The sequence below is a fragment of the Protopterus annectens genome, chromosome 7.part0 (genome assembly GCF_019279795.1).
Source record: "Protopterus annectens isolate FY-2018-M chromosome 7.part0, PAN1.0, whole genome shotgun sequence".
Lineage (NCBI taxonomy): Eukaryota > Metazoa > Chordata > Ceratodontiformes > Protopteridae > Protopterus > Protopterus annectens.
The window spans coordinates 1,207,251,656-1,207,271,069 of record NC_056739.1 but is presented as its reverse complement, the minus strand read 5'-3'; the positions used below and the strand labels follow the sequence as shown (position 1 = coordinate 1,207,271,069).

General features: G+C 38.1%; 1 protein-coding gene across 1 annotated transcript in view; it reads left to right on the top strand.

Moving 5' to 3' along the window:
- Window positions 1–19,414, top strand: part of CRABP1 (cellular retinoic acid binding protein 1) — a 194,936-nt gene that overhangs the window by 164,389 nt on the left and 11,133 nt on the right. The gene's annotated exons all lie outside the window — the stretch shown is intronic.

The following is a 19,414-nucleotide window of genomic DNA, read 5'->3' as shown; positions in this document are numbered from 1 at the left end:
GGGTTTAAAGACTGATCACAATCTAGCCATGTTAATGTAGAGGCCAGGTATTACTTGTTTCTGTGAAGGGAAGGTTATGTGGCTGCACATGTGGACTGAGAAGTTGCTTAGTGGAATTTATAACCACTGACTTCTTTTCTGTGTAGAATGATAAAGCTTGTGTGGACATACCACCAATAACATCAAACTACCACTGCTTCACATTATTAAGTCCTTTGTATACCTACATGCTGCATATTATTATGACTGCTTTATATTTTTCCCTGCTGCACATTATTAAGAGTGTTTTGTTTACCTCCCTGCTTCACATTATTATATGTGCTTTGCATACCTTCCTGCAGCACATTAATATGAGTGCTTTGTATACCCACCTGGTGCAGATTATCATGAGCATTCTGTATACCTGCATGCTGCACATTCTTAACAGTGTTTTGTATACTTACCACCTGCACATTATCATGAGCGCTTTGTATACCTCCCTGCAGCACAATATCAGTGCTTTGTATACCTACCTGATGCAGATTGTCATGAGCATTCTGTATACCTGCATCCTGCACATTCTTAACAGTGTTTTGTATACTTACCTGCTGCACATTATCATGAGTGCTTTGTATACCTCCCTGCTGCACATTATCAGTGCTTTGTATACCTACCTGCTGCACATTATTATGAGCACTTTGTATACCTGCATGCTGCACATTATTAACAAGAGTTTTGCATTCCACCCTTCAGCACATTATCAGTGCTTTGTATACCTCCCTGCAGTACATTATTATGAGTGCTTTGTATACCTCCCTGCAGCACATTATCAGTGCTTTGTATACCTCCCTGCAGCACATTATCAGTCCTTTGTATACCTCCCTGCAGTACATTATTATGAGTGCTTTGTGAATCTGTATGCTACACATTATTATGAGTGCTTTGTATACCTCCCTGCAGCACATTATCAGTGCTTTGTATACCTCCCTGCAGTACATTATTATGAGGGCTTTGTATACCTCCCTGCAGCACATTATTAGGAGTGCTTTGTATACCTCCCTGCAGCACATTATTAGGAGTGCTTTGTATACCTCCCTGCAGTACATTATTAGGAGTGCTTTGTATACCTACCTGCAGCACATTATTAGGAGTGCTTTGTATACCTCCCTGCAGTACATTATTAGGAGTGCTTTATTTACCTACCTGCAGCACATTATCAGTGCTTTGTATACCCACCTGCTGCACATTATTATGAGCACTTTGTATACCTGCATGCTGCACATTATTAACAGAGTTTTGTAAACCTCCCTGCAGTACATTATTATGAGTGCTTTGTATACTTCCCTGCAGCACATTATTAGGAGTGCTTTGTATACCTCCCTGCAGTAAATTATTAGAAGTGCTTTGTATACCTCCCTGCAGTTCATTATTATGAGTGCTTTGTATACCTCCCTGCAGCACATTATTAGGAGTGCTTTGTATACCTCCCTGCAGTACATTATCAGTGCTTTGTATACCTCCCTGCAGTAAATTATCAGTGCTTTGTATACCTCCCTGCAGTACATTTTTATGAGTGCTTTGTATACCTCCCTGCAGCACATTATTAGGAGTGCTTTGTATACCTCCCTGTAGTACATTATCAGTGCTTTGTATACCTCCCTGCAGTACATTATTATGAGTGCTTTGTATACCTCCTTGCAGCACATTATTAGGAGTGCATTGTATACCTCCCTGCAGCACATTATCAGTGCTTTGTATACCTCCCTGCAGTACATTATTATGAGTGCTTTATATACCTCCCTGCAGTACATTATTAGCAGTGCTTTGTATACCTTCCTGCAGTACATTATTAGGAGTGCTTTGTATACCTACCTGTTGTACAATAATAAGAGTGCTTTGTGTAACTATCTGCTGCAGAGTATTATGAGCACTTTGTATGCCTACCTGCTATATATCATTATGAGGGCTTTGTATACCTACCTGCTTCATATGATTAAGACTGGTTTACACCCCTACCAGCTGCACATTACTATGAGCACTTTGTGAACCTGGATGCTGCACTTTTTTATGAGTGCTTTGTATACCTACCTGTTACACATTATTATAAGCATTTTGTGAACTTGTATGCTGCATATGTTTAGGAGTGCTTTGTAGACATCCCTGCTGCACATTTGAGCATTTTATATGTCTGCATGCTGCACATTATTAGAGTTTTGTATACCTACTTCCTGCATATTATTAAGAGCATTTAGTATACCTCCCTCCAGCACATTATTATGAGTGATTTGTATACCGACCTGCAGCACATTTTTATGTGTGCTTTGTATACCTACCTGCTGCACATTATTAAGAGCACTTTGCATATCAACCTGCAGGACATTATTAGAAGTGCTTTACATACCTACCTGCTGCGCATTTTTAAGGGCTCCTTATATGCCTACCTGCTGCACATTATTGAGAGTGCTTTGTATGCCTTCCTGCTTCACATTATTAACAGTATGTTGTATACCTCTCTCCTGAACATTATTATGAGCACTTTGTATACCTAACTGCTCCACATTATTATGAGTACTTTGTTTACCTGCATACTGCACATTTTAAGTGCTTTGTATACCTCCCTGCTTCACATTATTATGAGTGCTTTGTATTTCTCCCTGCAGCACATTTTTATGAGTGTTGTCTACCTATCTGCTGCACATTATAGACAAAATAAATATTGTGTTCTGGGCTTTTGACATTAATGTGAAAGGCGTGAAGAAAACAACAACAAATGGATCAATGTGCAGTATATCACAAGCCAAAACAGTGGTTTGCATGAACCTTCTTTGAATTAATAAACTGTTTCCTGTTCCAGCCATTTAGACAGATATTTAACTGCAGGATCCAGAAGTGAATGAATTATTGTGCAAATAATTTATTTTCAATGTGAAAAGACTGCTATCTTCAAAATAAGTGCTTAGTGATTTCGATTTCTATGCAGTATTTTGCCTTGAGATCCGTTTTCTTAATGCAAGCAAATATTCTGTATTTTTAAAGAATATGAGTCTCTGATGTATACAAAGGTTTCACAGAGGTTAGACACTATCTGGGGATTGTTTGAGTATATGATAGAGTTAGATGATAATTTTGTTTGACACATGAGGTTGTAGAATTAATTGGACATCTTTGCGTCATACGGGTATTGCAGTTTTGTGATGATACAGCATGCCCACTGTTCTTATAGAATTCATCATAGGTTGGAGTGGGAGAGGTAGTAATGGTTTGCATATGTTCCCTTCACATGTTTTTCTTGTTAGTTGTGCTACTGCCCCAAAATAAAAAGAAAATGTGGTTCTGTCATTCAGTTGTAGTGCTAGTAAGACTGGTCTTTGTGGAATATGAGCTGACATTGCACATGTGATGGTTCTTCTACAGCACATTGCTACAGCAAGCAGTACAGTTCTACAGCTTTTCTGAAAATGCAGAGTCCCAACAGTTTGCCAAAATTAAAATAGTGTAAAATGATAGAGGCAGAGAAAATGAGTCTAGTCTTAAAATCATGTTTAAACTGAGGTCATGCATTTCTCCAAGAAAAAGAAGAACACCCCAAAAACGAAACTAAAAAATCTAAAACCAACAATGAGAGCAGCAGAATGGGCCAAGAAAACATTTTCATGGCCCATTCTGCTGCTGTCCTTGTTGGTTTTGCATTTCTCCAAGAAGCTTGCCGTATGCATGGTTATCATTCTCTCTCTTGCTGATCTGTGTTATGCAATAAGATATCAGTGTATCCAAAACTGTGTCCTGAATAATGGCTCTTATTATTGGAATTACATTATGCTGAATTTAAATCCCACTTTGTGGCAACATTTTGCTTATTGTGCTTCACCAAAACACCTGCAAAGCATCGAAAACTTACATAATTTGTACCATCATTTATTTTATGTAAGTTACTTAAACAATAATTGCCTTTGTATAATAGGTAATCAGTATGGTGTGCATATTTTTATTATTATATCGCAGAAATAAATGCAAACTAGAAAATGCTGGAGCTAACCCCCCTGCATTGCCTCAAATAATGTGAGGGACTGTGTCCCCCACACCATCACTACTTTAACATTCTCACGCTAAAGTCAAATTCTTGGAGAACTGTTTTGTTGTTGTGTCTTTCGGCTTTTCCCGGTTAGGGGTCGCCACAGCGGAACTCCGGTCCGCTAATGATTGGCAGTGGATTTTTACATGCCGAGTTGACAGCCCTGACGCACAACCTTCAATGAAGGTACGCCCATTCACGCATGTCTCCTCACAGAAGACGCTCTAGCTGAGAATCGAACGGGACAACGTCTTGCTGTGAGGCGACAATGCTACCGCAGCACCACCACCGCAGTCAAATTCTTGGAGAACTAAATTAACTAATTTACAGGACAAAGTAAGTATTCACTTGTCTCAAGGCTTGTTACTTCAGAGTATGAATATTACAACAATGAGATGTGGAGGTAAGGCCTCCACTACATTATCATTCATTTATCTGTATCTTGTTTAAGGTCTTATTATTTTTGTGTATTGTTTCTTGCATATGAATTCAGGATTATTTCATGATTTCAGTTTTTTTAGTATTTTGTGCCATTTTTTTATGTTTTATATTATGTGTTTCGATTATTTGTGATTCAGGATATCAAAGAAGACATAAGATATCTACCAGGTTCTATCACTGACAAGTAATTTTTTGTAGAACTATCCACTTATTGCTTTCTAGCACTGGTGATTTATTATTATTATTTATTTATTATTTATTTCCAGTTTGATGACTGGGGAGGTCCACTGGGCTCAGGGAACCTGTTTTCAGTCGAGGCCCAGGGAGAAAAGCTCTGCATTACATAGTTTAGTTACATATACTATCATAGTAAAGAAGACACAATTACAATTTCATTTCATGTTAGAGAACAGGAATAAATTCTTTGTTCTATAGAATCTAAATATTTAGGATGGCAATGGTAACTTAATTGAGAGGGAGAATAAAGACTTAGAAGGACAAGAGAGAAAAAAGGTGGGATGGGTTATTTATAATAGGTACAATTATGTTATTTACAATATGTACATTTATGTTAGGTTAGCTTGATTTATTCCTGAATGTCCTGAGGACCTGACATACCTTATCACCTGTGGCCAATTTTAGTGGCAGTATTTCCAATAAGCTTTCAGTTTGTCACTTCATCAGTCTTGGCTTAATAAAGGTGGTAAGTGCCAGCATGGTTATTTGGGTAGAGATGGACCATAAGCTAATGCATAATGGCTTAGCTGACCTCTCCCTATTTATCATGGGTGGAACAATCTTCTTTATTTTAATTCACTCAGTCATCAGGAACAGGGAGACTGATTTGTGGTTCTGAAATAAATTCTATTTTAATGAAATGAAATCTGAGTATTATGCCAGTGACTTTAAAGTGTAATTTCTGGTCATAACTATCATTTCATTATAATTTTCTACTGCATTTATACATATATATATATATATATATATATATATATATATATATATATATACACAAAATTAAAACAGATTTCAGATACAGCACAATCAATAAAGAAAGTTGACAGTATTATACGTAGTAAATATGAGAGGAACTATAGGCTGTTAAGCAAACTTCAGACTTGCTAGTATATCCTTGGAAAATCAGTGTCCCTGAACGGGAGGTTTCACTGCTGGACTTCATGGATTTTTTCACAAACATTACGGCTCGTATTTAAATGTTGTTGAGCCTTATTACTTTTATCAATTAACTGAGTGACGGTTCTTTGATTAGTTTTGAATTAATCCAAGTAACAGAAGACCTAGGCATGTAGCGTTCTTGTTCTGCCTCTACAAACATTAAAGGATATTCTTTAGAGTTGGAGCTTTAATTTGGTCTCAGTATGAAAGATTAGACCTTGGACTTTGTAGCCTGCTCAGACCATGATGTGACGGGTTCAGTACTGCTGTACCTTCTGTGGTGCCCACCCATATGGATACTGGTGCATTTTTACTCTTGAGAGCATTGTCTAGAATACCTAGGAGAAGTTCTGCAGTTTCATTGTCTCAGAGCTTGACTTTTATGGATTTATGTTTTTTGACTGACTGTGACTTTCTGTGTATGTCACAGGGGGAGGGGGAGGATAGCAATATGATGGTGGTGACAAACAACCATGTGTTTAAGCAAACATTGGATTTTCTTGCCATTAATTATATACTTCCTTTCCAATGCATCTGGTTATCTAGGGTTTGATAATAGTTTGTGGGAGACAAGGAGAGTGAGAAGGATGCACAACTGAAAGTGGGGGAATATGGACTGGATGAGGACTAATTTCATCTGGAGGAGTAGCTGCTGACTGACCAATTATAGTGTCTGAGAAGAAACTACCTTTGAAGTTAAAGACTTTGAATTAGTGGAAAACTGATAGAGATGTTTCTTGTAGACAGAATGTGCATCTTATTTTGCTGCAGTAGAAATGTATCACAGCACTGTGAAGAAATGGCTTACTTTTTTGTACTAAGATGATTAGGCGCATCCAGATCAATATCACTGCGTATCTCAACACACAGGCAGTATGACTCCATTATACATATATTCAATGTCATGCCCAGCCTAAACCACTACACTTTGCTACCATATAAATAACACATTAACAAGGAGTCTGATTGAACTACAAGTTCAGAGCAGGTTACATGTCACAAAAATGGCTCACCTAGCAACATGACTGCTGATATATGGGTATGCCTTGCATGTATGCACAACATCAAGTTATCTTCCACTTCTGTCTGACTTATACAGCAAATGAAACAATTACATAATTATTTTAAATGCTAAGATTTGGGGTACAACATCAGCTTGCGCTAGTGACATAGATAGGCTGCAGACATCAAACATGTTATGGAAGTGGGCGGCTGGACAGTGTTGATGCCTAAGCTATTTCACACCCCTGGAGTAATTCCAATATATACAGGGGTACTCCAAAGCTGCACCCTATGAGCACTGGTGTTGGGGTGGCAGTACCCCGAGTGCACTTTAGAAGTGTCCTTTTGAGTGATGTCCTTTTGAGAAAAGGTGGCCACTAGTGTGACCCAATAGTATGTTGCAGAACCTAGGTGCCCCGGTGGAAAGTTGAAGCCCTCAGTGGGAGGCACTGGAAACACAGATATCAGTCCTTGGCTAAACACCAATGCTGGTATCTAGAAAAACCTCAGACAAGATCCCAATGATGAAAACACAGATATCAGTCCTTGGCTAAACACCAATGCTGGTATCTAGCAAAACCTCAGACAAAATCCAGTGGTGTCAGGCCTAGGCTGTACATGGTGGGAGCTTGCCTTGCTGGAAAGAAGCAGTATTAAGCATAACAAAATACAGCACAGACAAAACGAAGAAGACAATGAAGACAAAACTCTCTAGAAGTCCTTGAAGTTTATTCCAGCCATCAAAGCGCAGTTCCAATGAATGAGACAGAATGGTGAATGGCTCACAAGTTTATACAGTAAGATGGGGGCGTGTCAGAGGGGCCCAATCCAAAGTGGGAGTGCCCTTTAATGGGATTGAGTCATCATGCTGACGTCACCACCTTACGTTGCCATTGGAAGTTACAAGGAATCTAAAGTTAGCATGGTTTCAAGAATTGAACAATGTCAACATTCACAGCAAAATATTCCAACCCCAACTTAAAAACTTTGTTAACAACAAGTTCCTATATGTAGAAACATATACCATCTCCCTAGGTTATGGGCCGGATGTTTGGTGCTCTGTGGAGCCCCAGTTATCTGGGGAAAACATCAACACAAAGCTCCGAGGGTAGGAGAGCTTTGTTGGAACAGGTCAGGGTCCAATGAGGCCCATGGCAGTACCAATCAAGAGGGAGAAGTGAGGAGAGGTGTTGGTATGGAAGTTAGGCTACACTTTTCAACTATATCTTCATCAGGATGGCAAAGGAACTAAAATAAAAACTCTAAATGCACAACGTAACACTAATGGGAAAGAAAAATAAACATAAATGGAAACAAAATGGTAACAATAGAATCCCAACTTAAAAGCGGGGATCCAGTAACCACAAACTACAGCCCAAAGAGACTGAGAAGGGATCCTGGTAGAAGCAGGTGGAGGGGAAAAGGAGAAAAACATGTGGCGCTAAGTCTGCCAGTGACCACGTGGAGAAACAAGCCAAAAAGGGTGAAAAAGGGGAGGTCCAAAGAAGGAAGCAGAGAGGTGCTGCCGGAGTTGGTGGCCATGAGGAGCCCTGAAGAATACTACAGGAAGGCCTGGAGAGTTTGAAAATGAAGAAGCCAAGGAGCTGCCGCATGGCTATAAAACAAAGAGTCACATGGCGCCGCTGGTGTGGGCACCTGCAAGGAGGTCCAGTGGAAGGAAAGGGAAGTAAGGGGTAGATAGGAGGTGCCACAAGTGTGGATGACAATGTGGAGCCTGAGGGAAGTAGAAGAGATAAAAACTAGAAGCTACGGAGCTGCCGGGGGCTGGGAACAGAGAGCCATGTGGCACCACTGGTGTGGGCAACTGCCGGGAGCTCCAGGGAGAAGAAAGGGACAAGGGGGAGCGTGGAGGCACCACTTGGTGCCAAAAGTCTGGGCAACCATGTGGCTCCACAGGGCAGAAGATGGCAAAGGGAAAAGGGGGAAATGGACAGAAAAATGCCTGGAGAGCAAACCAAAAACAAGGAAAAGGTTCCCCAGGCTCAGACCATAGCTGGCAATGTGAGACATAAAGAAATGGCAAAACAAGTGTAAAGCTAGCAATCTGCAAGAAAACTTACAAGAGAAACTGCAAATTAGAAATGCCAACCGCTGGAAAAGATGAAAACAGTAAAGGAGGACAAAGCCGAGGTGGGATTAAAGCAGGATAACCTAAAAGTGAGGGAAGGTGGGCAATCCAAGCTAATATAAACAGAGTCTAATGGGTTTAGTGCTAACAGTGGGATGGAAATCAAGGGGTATGTTGCCAATGTATGAAAAAAGCTATACAGAAATATAACAAACAAAAGCAGCCCTAATTAACAGTTAATAAACTGGAAAACAAAACTAACAAAACTAAACACTAACAACTAGAAAACAATACATGTAACACTAACAAAATTGAAAACCATGGTTGAAAGCTAAAATAAATAAAATGAAATACCAGAAAAGCAAACCACTGGATGAGGAGGAATAAGCTTGAAAAGGAGAGCAACCTTGAAATAGAGAGGCAATCCAGGCTAGTACATTCAAAGTCCCTTAGGCCTAGTGCTGCAGTTTTCTCAGGTTTAAAACAGGAATCAGAGTCTCTGCAAAGTTCAGTCCTGGCTTAGTCCTGGCCAGCCTAATCTGCCACTGCAGTTCTCTCTTCTCAAGGAGGGCATTGTAGTTACCTTTGAGGGGTGCCTTAGGAATGTGATGCAAAATGTGAAACTTGAAGGAATTGTGGCCTTGTGTTTCAATGGCATGCAGTGCTAGCTGGTTGGAACATTTGAGGTACCTCAGATCATGAAGGTGTTTGGCTATCCTAGTCTTCAAAGTGTTCACTGTCTTTCCAACATAGAAAGCAGTGCACTGAGTGCAGGCTGCTCTGTACACCACCACTTCAAGATTACAATCCCCTCTCATATTGGGGTAGTAATGCTTTTTGCTGTTGGGACAAAAAAAGCTGGTGTCCCTGCTCATATGACCACAATAATGGCAAGGGGGGTCACTGCATGCATAGGTGCCTGGGGTGTCCAACCTCACTGGTGCTGAGTGTTCTAAAAAATCCCAGATCCTTTAACCCTTCCTGGCGGTGAAGGACTGTCTGGAAGTGAAAATGTGACCAAAGCTTCTGTTGCTGGTTATGATGGTCCAGTTATCCAGGAAGATTCTGATGATGTGGGGGGAAGTCTGTGGAAAAATCAAGGATGCAATTCAGTTGGTATCTCTGGTCAGAAATTGCTGGGGTCCTTGTGCTGATGAATGGCTTGTAGGTCCCTTGGCAGTGCTGGGTGATGATGGCATCAATAATCCTGTCTACCAGCCTTCTAGAGTAGCTTCTGGCTAGGAAGTCCTTCTGTAGGTCCTTAATGTTCCTCAGGAAATCCTCCATTTCACTGGAAACACAGGATATCCTTAGGTCCTGGGACTTAATTACATTGACCTTCTGCTTGTAGGGGTGCATACTGGAAGCATGCAGGAAGAAATTGACCCTAGTTGGCTTTTGGTACAAGTCGTGGATCAAGGTGGTGGACTCTCCTTTCTTCCTAATGGTCAGATCCAGGAATTATATCTCCTTTCAGCTCTGGTGATGAACTTGAGGAAGGGGGTAGTCTGCTTGATGTGTCATAGGAAGTTATCAAGGTCATTCTGGCTGCCCTTCCATACCAAAAAATGTCATCAATAAACCTGTAGTAGCAGGCCATGTCACTGTAAAAGAATGAATTTTAGACATGGTCCTCTTCCCACTTCCTCAATGCCATTTTGGCAAGGCTAGGGGCCATGGCCACCCCCATGGCTATTCCTGTGCTCTATCTGTAGTATGTCCGTTGAGCTGAAAGTAGTTATTGTTGAGGAGGAGTGATACTAGCCTGCCCAAGTGCTCGATTTCCCCTGGAAGAGCTGTGTGGTCTTTCTCATAAGCCTCTGCTGTGGCAGTGATGCAGAAGACATGAGAAAGGACCGTGTACAGTGACTCCACATCAGTGGTGACCAGGATGGAGTCACTGTCAATGGAAATGTTTCTGATCTTATCTAAAAAATCCATAGGGTCCAGGATAAATGACTTATTGTTTTCCACCAATGGTTTGAGGTGGAAGTCAAGGTACAAGGCTATTGTTTCAGTGATGGACCCCCCCCCCACTGGTCATGACTGGTGGGTAGGGTGTGTCTAGAAAGTCCTTATGTGGTTTCAGGATCCCAAAGAATTTGGGCAGTCTGGGGTGGTTGATGGTAAAAAACTCCAGAAGCCCCTCATCTATGAGTTCCTCATTTTCGAGCCCCAACAGTCCGATCCTGATTCCCTCATAGGCTGAGTGTACCTGGTTGAGGTTTATTGATTCATAGAAGCAGGTGTCACTAAGCATAGCTTGAAGCTTGTTGTTGTAGAAGGTGGTGTCTGTGACCAAAATTCCACCTCCCTTGTCCGTCCTCATGACTCTCCTGGTGTTATCCTGGCTTAGATCCTTAAGGGCAGTGAACTCCTCTTTGATGACATTGTAGATCCTCTTTTTGCTCAGTTTACCTAGGAGGGTCATGATGTCTTTCTCACACTTGTCCTGGAAACCCTATATAACTGCATTAGGTGAAGGGCAGAAACTGCTGGGCTTTTTCCACCTAACCATTTGGAGAGCCTGAGAGTCCAACCCTTGACCCTTCTTCCCATGAGTGTGGTAAAGCAGTTTCAGTTGAAGCTTCCGGGAGAAGAGCCTGAGGTCAATAATAGTTTTGGACCAGTCTGACCTCCTAGGAGCTTGTTGTTAAAGTTTTTAAGTTGGGGTTGGAATATTTTGCTGTGAATGTTGACATTGTTCAATTTCTGAAACCATGCTAACTTTAGATTCTTTGTAACTTCCAATGACACTGTAAGGTGGCAACGTCAGCAGGGATGATCCAATCCCATTAAAGGACACTCCCACTTTGGATTGGGCCCCTCTGACACACCCCCATCTTACTGAATAAATTTGTGAGCTGTTCACAATTCTGTCTCATTTATTGGAACTGCGCTTTGATGGCTGGAATAAACTTCAAGGACTTTGAGAGAGTTTTGTCACCTTACAATGAATCCAATGCCTTCCACTGCAATCTCATAACTAATATTTAAAACATGTACAAAATTAGTTTGCACACAAAGATACTATATCATCTAAGCTGATTCAAGGCATTTCCACCATCTCTAGCTCTAGTCTTTTCAGTTCAGTTTGCAATTTAAGGTAATATGAGATTTGATAGAGGTTTTTTGTTGCAAGCTCCATACTGACTGCCACCACCAGCCTGGCTCTGAGTTCAGTGGAGTAAATGTTTATCTGCATCTAATACGATTATCATTTCATCCTTAGTCATTCATGCCTTTAGGTTAGTATTCTTTAGTCAACTGAAGCACTGATATTTATGTCTTATGCTCCACAGAGATCACTTTGCCTGATTTTCTAACTACCTTGACTAAAAAAATAAAATAATTGTTGTGCAAGATATAGCACTGTAGGTTTACATTGAGACTGCAAGGTTACCCGTATTTTATGGTGACAGAATTATTTTCCATGCTTTATAAGTCTAATATATAGTATCCTAACTGCTGTCTTATGTAACAAAGGGGTAGTATTATGGGTGTTTGAATCCCACCACTACCAATATATGTAACAGTGTAGTCTTTAATTTCACACCACTGGCAGCAAATATGTGATATGAGCAAGGTATGGTCTCTCATTCCATATCACTGAAAGTAATATGATATTTGAGTGCTGACTGGCCTTAAGTAACAGAGGCCTTAAGTAAGAGCCAGCACTTGTCACAAATCAATAACATTTATACTTTATAGCTGGAAATCTGAGTTATAATCCTTGGCTCCCCAGGATTTCATCCACCTTAGACTGAACCCATTGCATTCCAATGCATTCTTTCCACCAGTAATTGAAACCTTTCCAAAATTATTTTACAGAAAAATGCAAAAAAACATTTTTTTTAGAAAAGGGATAAATAATTCTCCATGATCAACACTATCTTCATCAATTTATTGTGTGCTACCACCAGACAATCTACTTTGTCAAACTGAGAACACAGGTTGCTGTTTACACCTAAAATAAGCCAGCCTCTGAATAGTTAAATGGTAGCAATAGCAAAGCAGTGCCATTTTGAAGGGCAGCTGCCACAGTTATTTATACACCTGTTCAGCATGCATACTAATACTTAACCTAGTAAACAAGTACATCATAATAAAAACTAAGGTAATAGACCAAGGTAGGTAAAATTAATCAGCTAATTCATTATCAAAAGGTCAGACTTTCAGAATCAAACATTTCCAACATTAGAGTGAAGACCAATTAACTGACAAAATATTTTATGTATTGTTCATAATCAAATGCTGTAAATCACAGACTAAAATCAATTGTCTATAAATATGTTAATACAAAAATAATTTATGGTACAGTCAAAAATATGTTAATATATAAACAAACATGTTTTATTTTATAATATAATTGTACGGTCCCTTTTGTGCTTAATTATGAGATTATTAGGATTGCAGTCATTAGTTAATTATCTAATTGGTTGTTTTTTGCTATTATGTAACTTTCTTTGAAGGATGTAATAGCTGAGGTGCTAGAGAGATTTTTTTTTATTAAATAAGGTGCTCTGGAACTTTTGGTTGTGTTTCCATAAAATCAATATAAGTGTGAATATACAATTAAAGGAGAAACACAAACTTAAAAATCATGCATAAGCTCAAATATGCATTTGAAGGAGAAATATTAACTTAAAATGCATTCATTCACTGAAGTTTATATTAATCTCCTTATTAAGCCCTGTTCCTTTCACAGAATCATACCTTAGCTGTCATTTAGTTATACAATGTAATAAGCAATTTGTTGACTCAACAAAGTCCATTAACAATAAAAGCATATAAAACCTGAAACATTAATGCATATTGTTTTATATTGATCTTTTTCTTCCATCTGGGTGTGTGAGTATAGTCATTTCATAAATTAAGGATTATATAGTGTGTTTACCTCATGTGTAGGCCTCAGGCTTATCATTCTATTTTCTGTTGGCTTTTGTAGAGCTTTACAATAAAACACTCCCTTTCAATTTCTTTACCATTTATAATCAAGCATTGTTTGACTACCAGGGTTTTCTTCCACAAGACTATTGTTTATAATACTGACATTTTTTTCTTATTACCTTTTCAGTGTACTTGACTGGTACTGTTATATTTGCCAATCAAGAGGTCTTGTTTTTTCTTATATTTATATTCCTTAATTCATTGCCATTATCATAATTATTACGACTAGTATTATTCGAAATAGGACTAATATCAATCCCTTTTACTTTTGCTAACCTTTCTTCCAGCACTGTCTCTGGATTGGAAAACTCTGATAATCTAATGTTCTTATATTATAAAGCTTGTTCACATAAATAGCTGTCAGAAGTATTACATTCAGCGCCACAAAGCAAAGAATATGATATGTTGTTAACCACATATCTGTGATGACAACTGTGTCCTCATCTTTAATGGTGATATATAAAGTAAATCAATATCTACCATGCTAACACAAGCTTTCTCGTCTCTAATGGTGTTGCTTTTACTTATCTTGCCAATAAGTGTATCTTTAATAATTGTATGTACATAAGCTTACTGTCTAGCCACACTGTAATAATAAAATGCATCAAAAAGTCACCACATTCTAAAGGCAGTGTCTCTGTAATTCTCAACAATGGCTTAAAAATACTCACTTACTCATAAAAATATTCACATTTGGCTTTTTTGTATGTTTTGCTGTCATTCAGAAAGTCCCTTTAAAATAATATCCACTACACATTACATCAAATAAGGCATTTTATCTGTTTGCTTAATGTGCATGTCATCTTACGAATATTCCTTATTCCTTTTACATTCTTAACAAAGTACCATTCCTGTTTCCATGGGAAAAATGCTCCTAAAACCTTCCTCATCCTCTTTTAATCTAATCATTTCATAGTTATCAAATGCTCATGACATTAACATTTTTTGCCAAAAATCCAAAATTTATTGCTATCATAATCTAATACACATAAAAACTGGCATGCTACTATGTTACCAATGGCCAATCCTAAGGGTCTAGGTATGCTTCTGGCAGTGCCTTCTAGGTATTTTACCACCTTGCACAGCTTTCTGCTAATTTTTCATTTTATTTTCAATTTTCGAACACCATAAAAAATGAAAAGCCAAATATTCATTTTTATAATTCCTGAGATTCACTTGTGTATGTTGTCTAATACTCTGGCAATTAGCTTGTGATAAATAATCACGCAAAGCTATACAAGAAGGCTCTTTTCACATAGAAAGCTAGTTTGTCATATGTGCAACTGCAGGTTACAGTGACTCATCATATGTAGCCCATTCTTTTATGATAGCTTGGCAGTAGATTTTTACGTACTGGCTTGCCGGGCCTAACGCAAACCTTCAACGAAGGAACGCCCATTCACACATGTTGCTACACAGAAGATGCTCTAACTGAGAATCGAACGAGCAACGTCTAACTGTGAGGCGACAACGCTACCGCAACACCACCACCACAGTAAGGTGGGATATGTATATGCTTTGTAAAATCATTTGTACTGAAGAGGTAAGAAACTGCTGGAAAGTCATGTTCTTATGTACAAGGCATGGAAACAAGTGGAACTATAAATATTTCAAATATTCATGAACATTTGGAATTTAAGTGCTAGGCATGAATGTATCACGAGTTTATTTGAACATATTTAACTGGTGAAATACAATTTAGAGCAAATATTTTCCAAGGTACAAGTAGTATTTTCAGAGAGTGGAAGATGCTTTACTAATATCAGGGGGTCACCTTATTTATTTATTTATTTATTTTTTTGTTTGCATATTTTTTAGATCCCCATAGCTGATCATCAGCTACACCTAGAGATTGTCCTTTTCAACATGGTCTACTGAATTTTATGTAGTCTCCCTTGGACTAACTCTGAATCATGTTCAAGGATGTTGAGGAGATTGAGACATATGGGTCTGTGTCGCACTACTACCGAGGAGTGCTTTTCTCCTAGATTCTCCATTCCCACCCCTAGCCCACTCAGTAACTCTATATGCATAAGTCATGTAATGGACTCCATTGCCTCTACATCCTTGACTTCTGCAAGGGATGCCATATGCAAGAATGTCCCAGCAACCCATAGGCAACCCACCATGTTATTTCTCTAATCTCCACCAGGAAAAATGTTTAAATTTATCCCAAGAAAGCACTCTCCTCTTCCATGATGGGCTCACCCATCTTCATTGCCTGTGCCATCAAGAACCCATGTCACTATTCAAAACAATGTTGTCTAGACCATAGTCAGGGCTTTATCCCTCTTCTGAGAAATACCTGATTTGAAATGTTTGAATGTGCAATTAGAATCATTCCTAAGGGGTGTTTCTACATCGGACAAATCTCTTACTGGCTGACAATGAATGACTAGAGCAAGAGCTATGCTTTTTATTATTAGCTCAATGATTGCTTTGTAATGTAAATGAGCAGGTACCATAAAATGCATATAGTTAATCCTAATTTTGTACTTGCTAGAGCTGTCATTCTCAACGTTCCATCCTAAATCAACAGCTCATCTAGAGCAAAAGTTTACAGAATGTGTACTGCCAGCAAAACTGTTTAAACTTCTTAATAGAGTGAGATTGTAAGTAAGGGTTAGGAGGGTGGCCTAATGGTTAAGTTGTTTGCCTTACAAACACAAGGTGCAGGGTTTGAGTCTCACAAGGGATAATTGGCTAGGCTTACAATGGCTCGCAAGGGCAGTTAGCTTAGTACTAACCTATGAACTATGAACTCAAGTACTAGTGAGTTGTAAGTGGTCTGAGGTCAGTGCACCTAAGAAAAACAGCCAGACAGGAGTTAGATTGCCAGTTATTGAGTGCACATTATTCACGGTGCATCAGCTTCAAAATTAGAATAATGAAGTGAGGACCGAAGGAGTGAATTCTTCCACCATGATAGCAATGGGGCTTGTTCCCTGAAAAAAAATCTTTGGTGCAGTACTTGCATATAAAGTGAAAACCTACAGTGTGTGCATTACCAGAATATGTGTATTTGAGCTATCATTTACAATTTCTTGTTACCAAGCTACAGTGGTGTGAGATCAGGGGAATTGACGTAGGGCACCCTGTTTTCCAAAGATTAAACAACATACTGCACTTAATTTTCATGAATCCACATGCTTTCAGTTTAATTACTTTGCTTTCTTCAATATCAAATTATCATCATCATACTATTAAGCTGAAGTTTAAATATATAAGTAATGACTTTAAATATATGTGTAAATGATATACAAAACTTTTACTGCTAATTTTTTATCTAATGTAGCATTAAACAAATTCAGCAAATGACCCATAGTGGCAATGAGCTATATTTTGTACTTTTTACAAAATACATAAATATGGTTCTTCAGATTAATATTAACTTCCATCCTAATCAAAACTTCCAAACTGTAGAAGAAAAAAGCAGAGTTTAATGAACTGTCTTCTAATTATGTGAAAATGAATAAATATCCATATTCTAAGGTTAAAAAGCTTTAAAATGAAATAAGAAACTAGGAGACAATAAACTATGGTCATCTACTACAATTGGAGGTAACATAAATTTGTTTCATTCATAGCAAGAAAATGGAGGGGAAATAACTAAGAGCTGGTCCATATTGCACATGATAGTAGCACATTTGCATAGCTAAATGACATTAGTACATTTTTTGCAGATACCAAACTATTGATCGCTGATAGTGCAATACTGATTCATAATGAATCTTTATCCGCCATAACAACTGGTAAAGTAATAGTTGTTATATAAATATCTTAATAAAAACTCTATCCCCACATCAGCAGCACTCTAGCTTCCTTGTTTAATAATAATTTAAGTCACTCTTATCAAGACAGATATAAAACTGCTGCCATAGCAAACTATTAAAAAAGACAGTAGTCATGGATAACTATAGACTTTTAGCATCTCTAAAACTATTGAAAGGAACATAGCTAAAAAAGCAAAAAAAAAAAATGAACATATTAACAAGTACTTTTTAATAACGTGTTTTAAAGAGAGGTTCTTGTACTGCCAGTCTTATATGTTTATCTAGAAAATTATCTTTATTACTGGACTATGGCTTGTCTGGCAATGTGACATACTTGGGCATATCAAAGACATTTGATATTCTTCTTTAAGAGTATATATATATATATATATATTTTCATTTGTTTTAATGCTAACATTGATTCTAGAATTATAAACTGGAAAAATGATTAGTTAATGAACAAATGAGCTGTGAAATTATATGTACACACATCAGCTACTAGTTGGGCATCGATTAGCTTCCTGAGGGATCCGCAGTAGATTCCTTATTGCGTAATATATTCATGGTATCTAAAACACAGCCTAAACCTTGGTTTACAAAATAGGTGGATGATTTCAAGGTTTGTACTTTGGTTAATGCTAAAAAGATATTTGCAGGTTAATGTAGCTGTGTTACACTAGATGGACAAATGAGGCAAGTGTATGCTTCTTTGTGGAGAAAGTGACTTCTCCTTGAAGAGGTTAAAATCCCTAAAAGATAAAATGCTATGACAGGAGCTATGTTTTTTTCTATCATAGAAAGCAGAGAACCAGGAGTTATTACTAATAATTCCTTAAATTACTAATTGTTAAATGGTGAGGACTGCCTCTCATGTAGGCCTGAACTTGTTTCAGGGCAGACCAAAGCAAGTCCAAAAATGTTGTACACTTAAAAAATTAACTATTTCATATTCATTTTATGATGGCTCAGGCTAACCTTGGAAGGCTGGTAGTTAACAGATATGTATGTATTTAACTGCATATCAACAGTACAACGTTTATGTGCCAAACTAAATCTTGATTGTCTCAAGTGTGTGTGTGTGTGTGTGTGTGTGTGTGTGTGTGTGTGTGTGTGTGTGTGTGTGTGTGTGTGTGTGTGTGTGTAAGTTAGTTTATTATTAGTAAACTCAACATGGTTAACGCACCTGGGTAAATATGACAACAGAAATGTATTAGAAGGAGTCTGCACTTTTCTAGACTGCAGAAAAATCTGAATAGTGGAAATAAGTCCATTATACAGTTAAGATATTTTATAAAATTATAGAAATCATTTTAAAATAACTCCACTGTATACTATTAATTGCCACTTGAGCATACATGGTGCAGGATTTAGCTGCTCCTGATGAACATCACAGCACCAGTTATAAATAAATGTTACATCACCCATGATTAACCAGTTATCATTAGCATGATCAGCAGAGTTTATGCCACAATAGAAAACTGTGTTTTTGCTGTTTTATCCTACCATAAAATTTCCAGTGGCACCTATTTAACCCAAAGTGTGAGCAGGTCATGATGCCATTCTGCAGTTATACTAAGCAGTGGAACCCGCAGCATCATCCTCTTCAGAGGGGCAGTGAAACAGCTTTTCAACAAAAAGTATTCAGGATTATAATTAAACAGTCTTTTAACTATATGTTTAAAGTTAATAGTCAAGTAGGTTTTCACAGTTTCATAGTTTCTAATGATATGAATCCAGTTTGTTTTCAACTGTACTTATATGATGCGTATAAAAACAAATGTACATCTATAGTTTATATATGTGTATGATTAGAAGAAGATAATGTGTTCTCTGATGCTAGTTTATATATATATATCTGTGTTTGACAGAAAACTGCATTCTGTAACACTGTATATACAAGTGTGTACATCTGACAGAAAACCATTTGTTGTT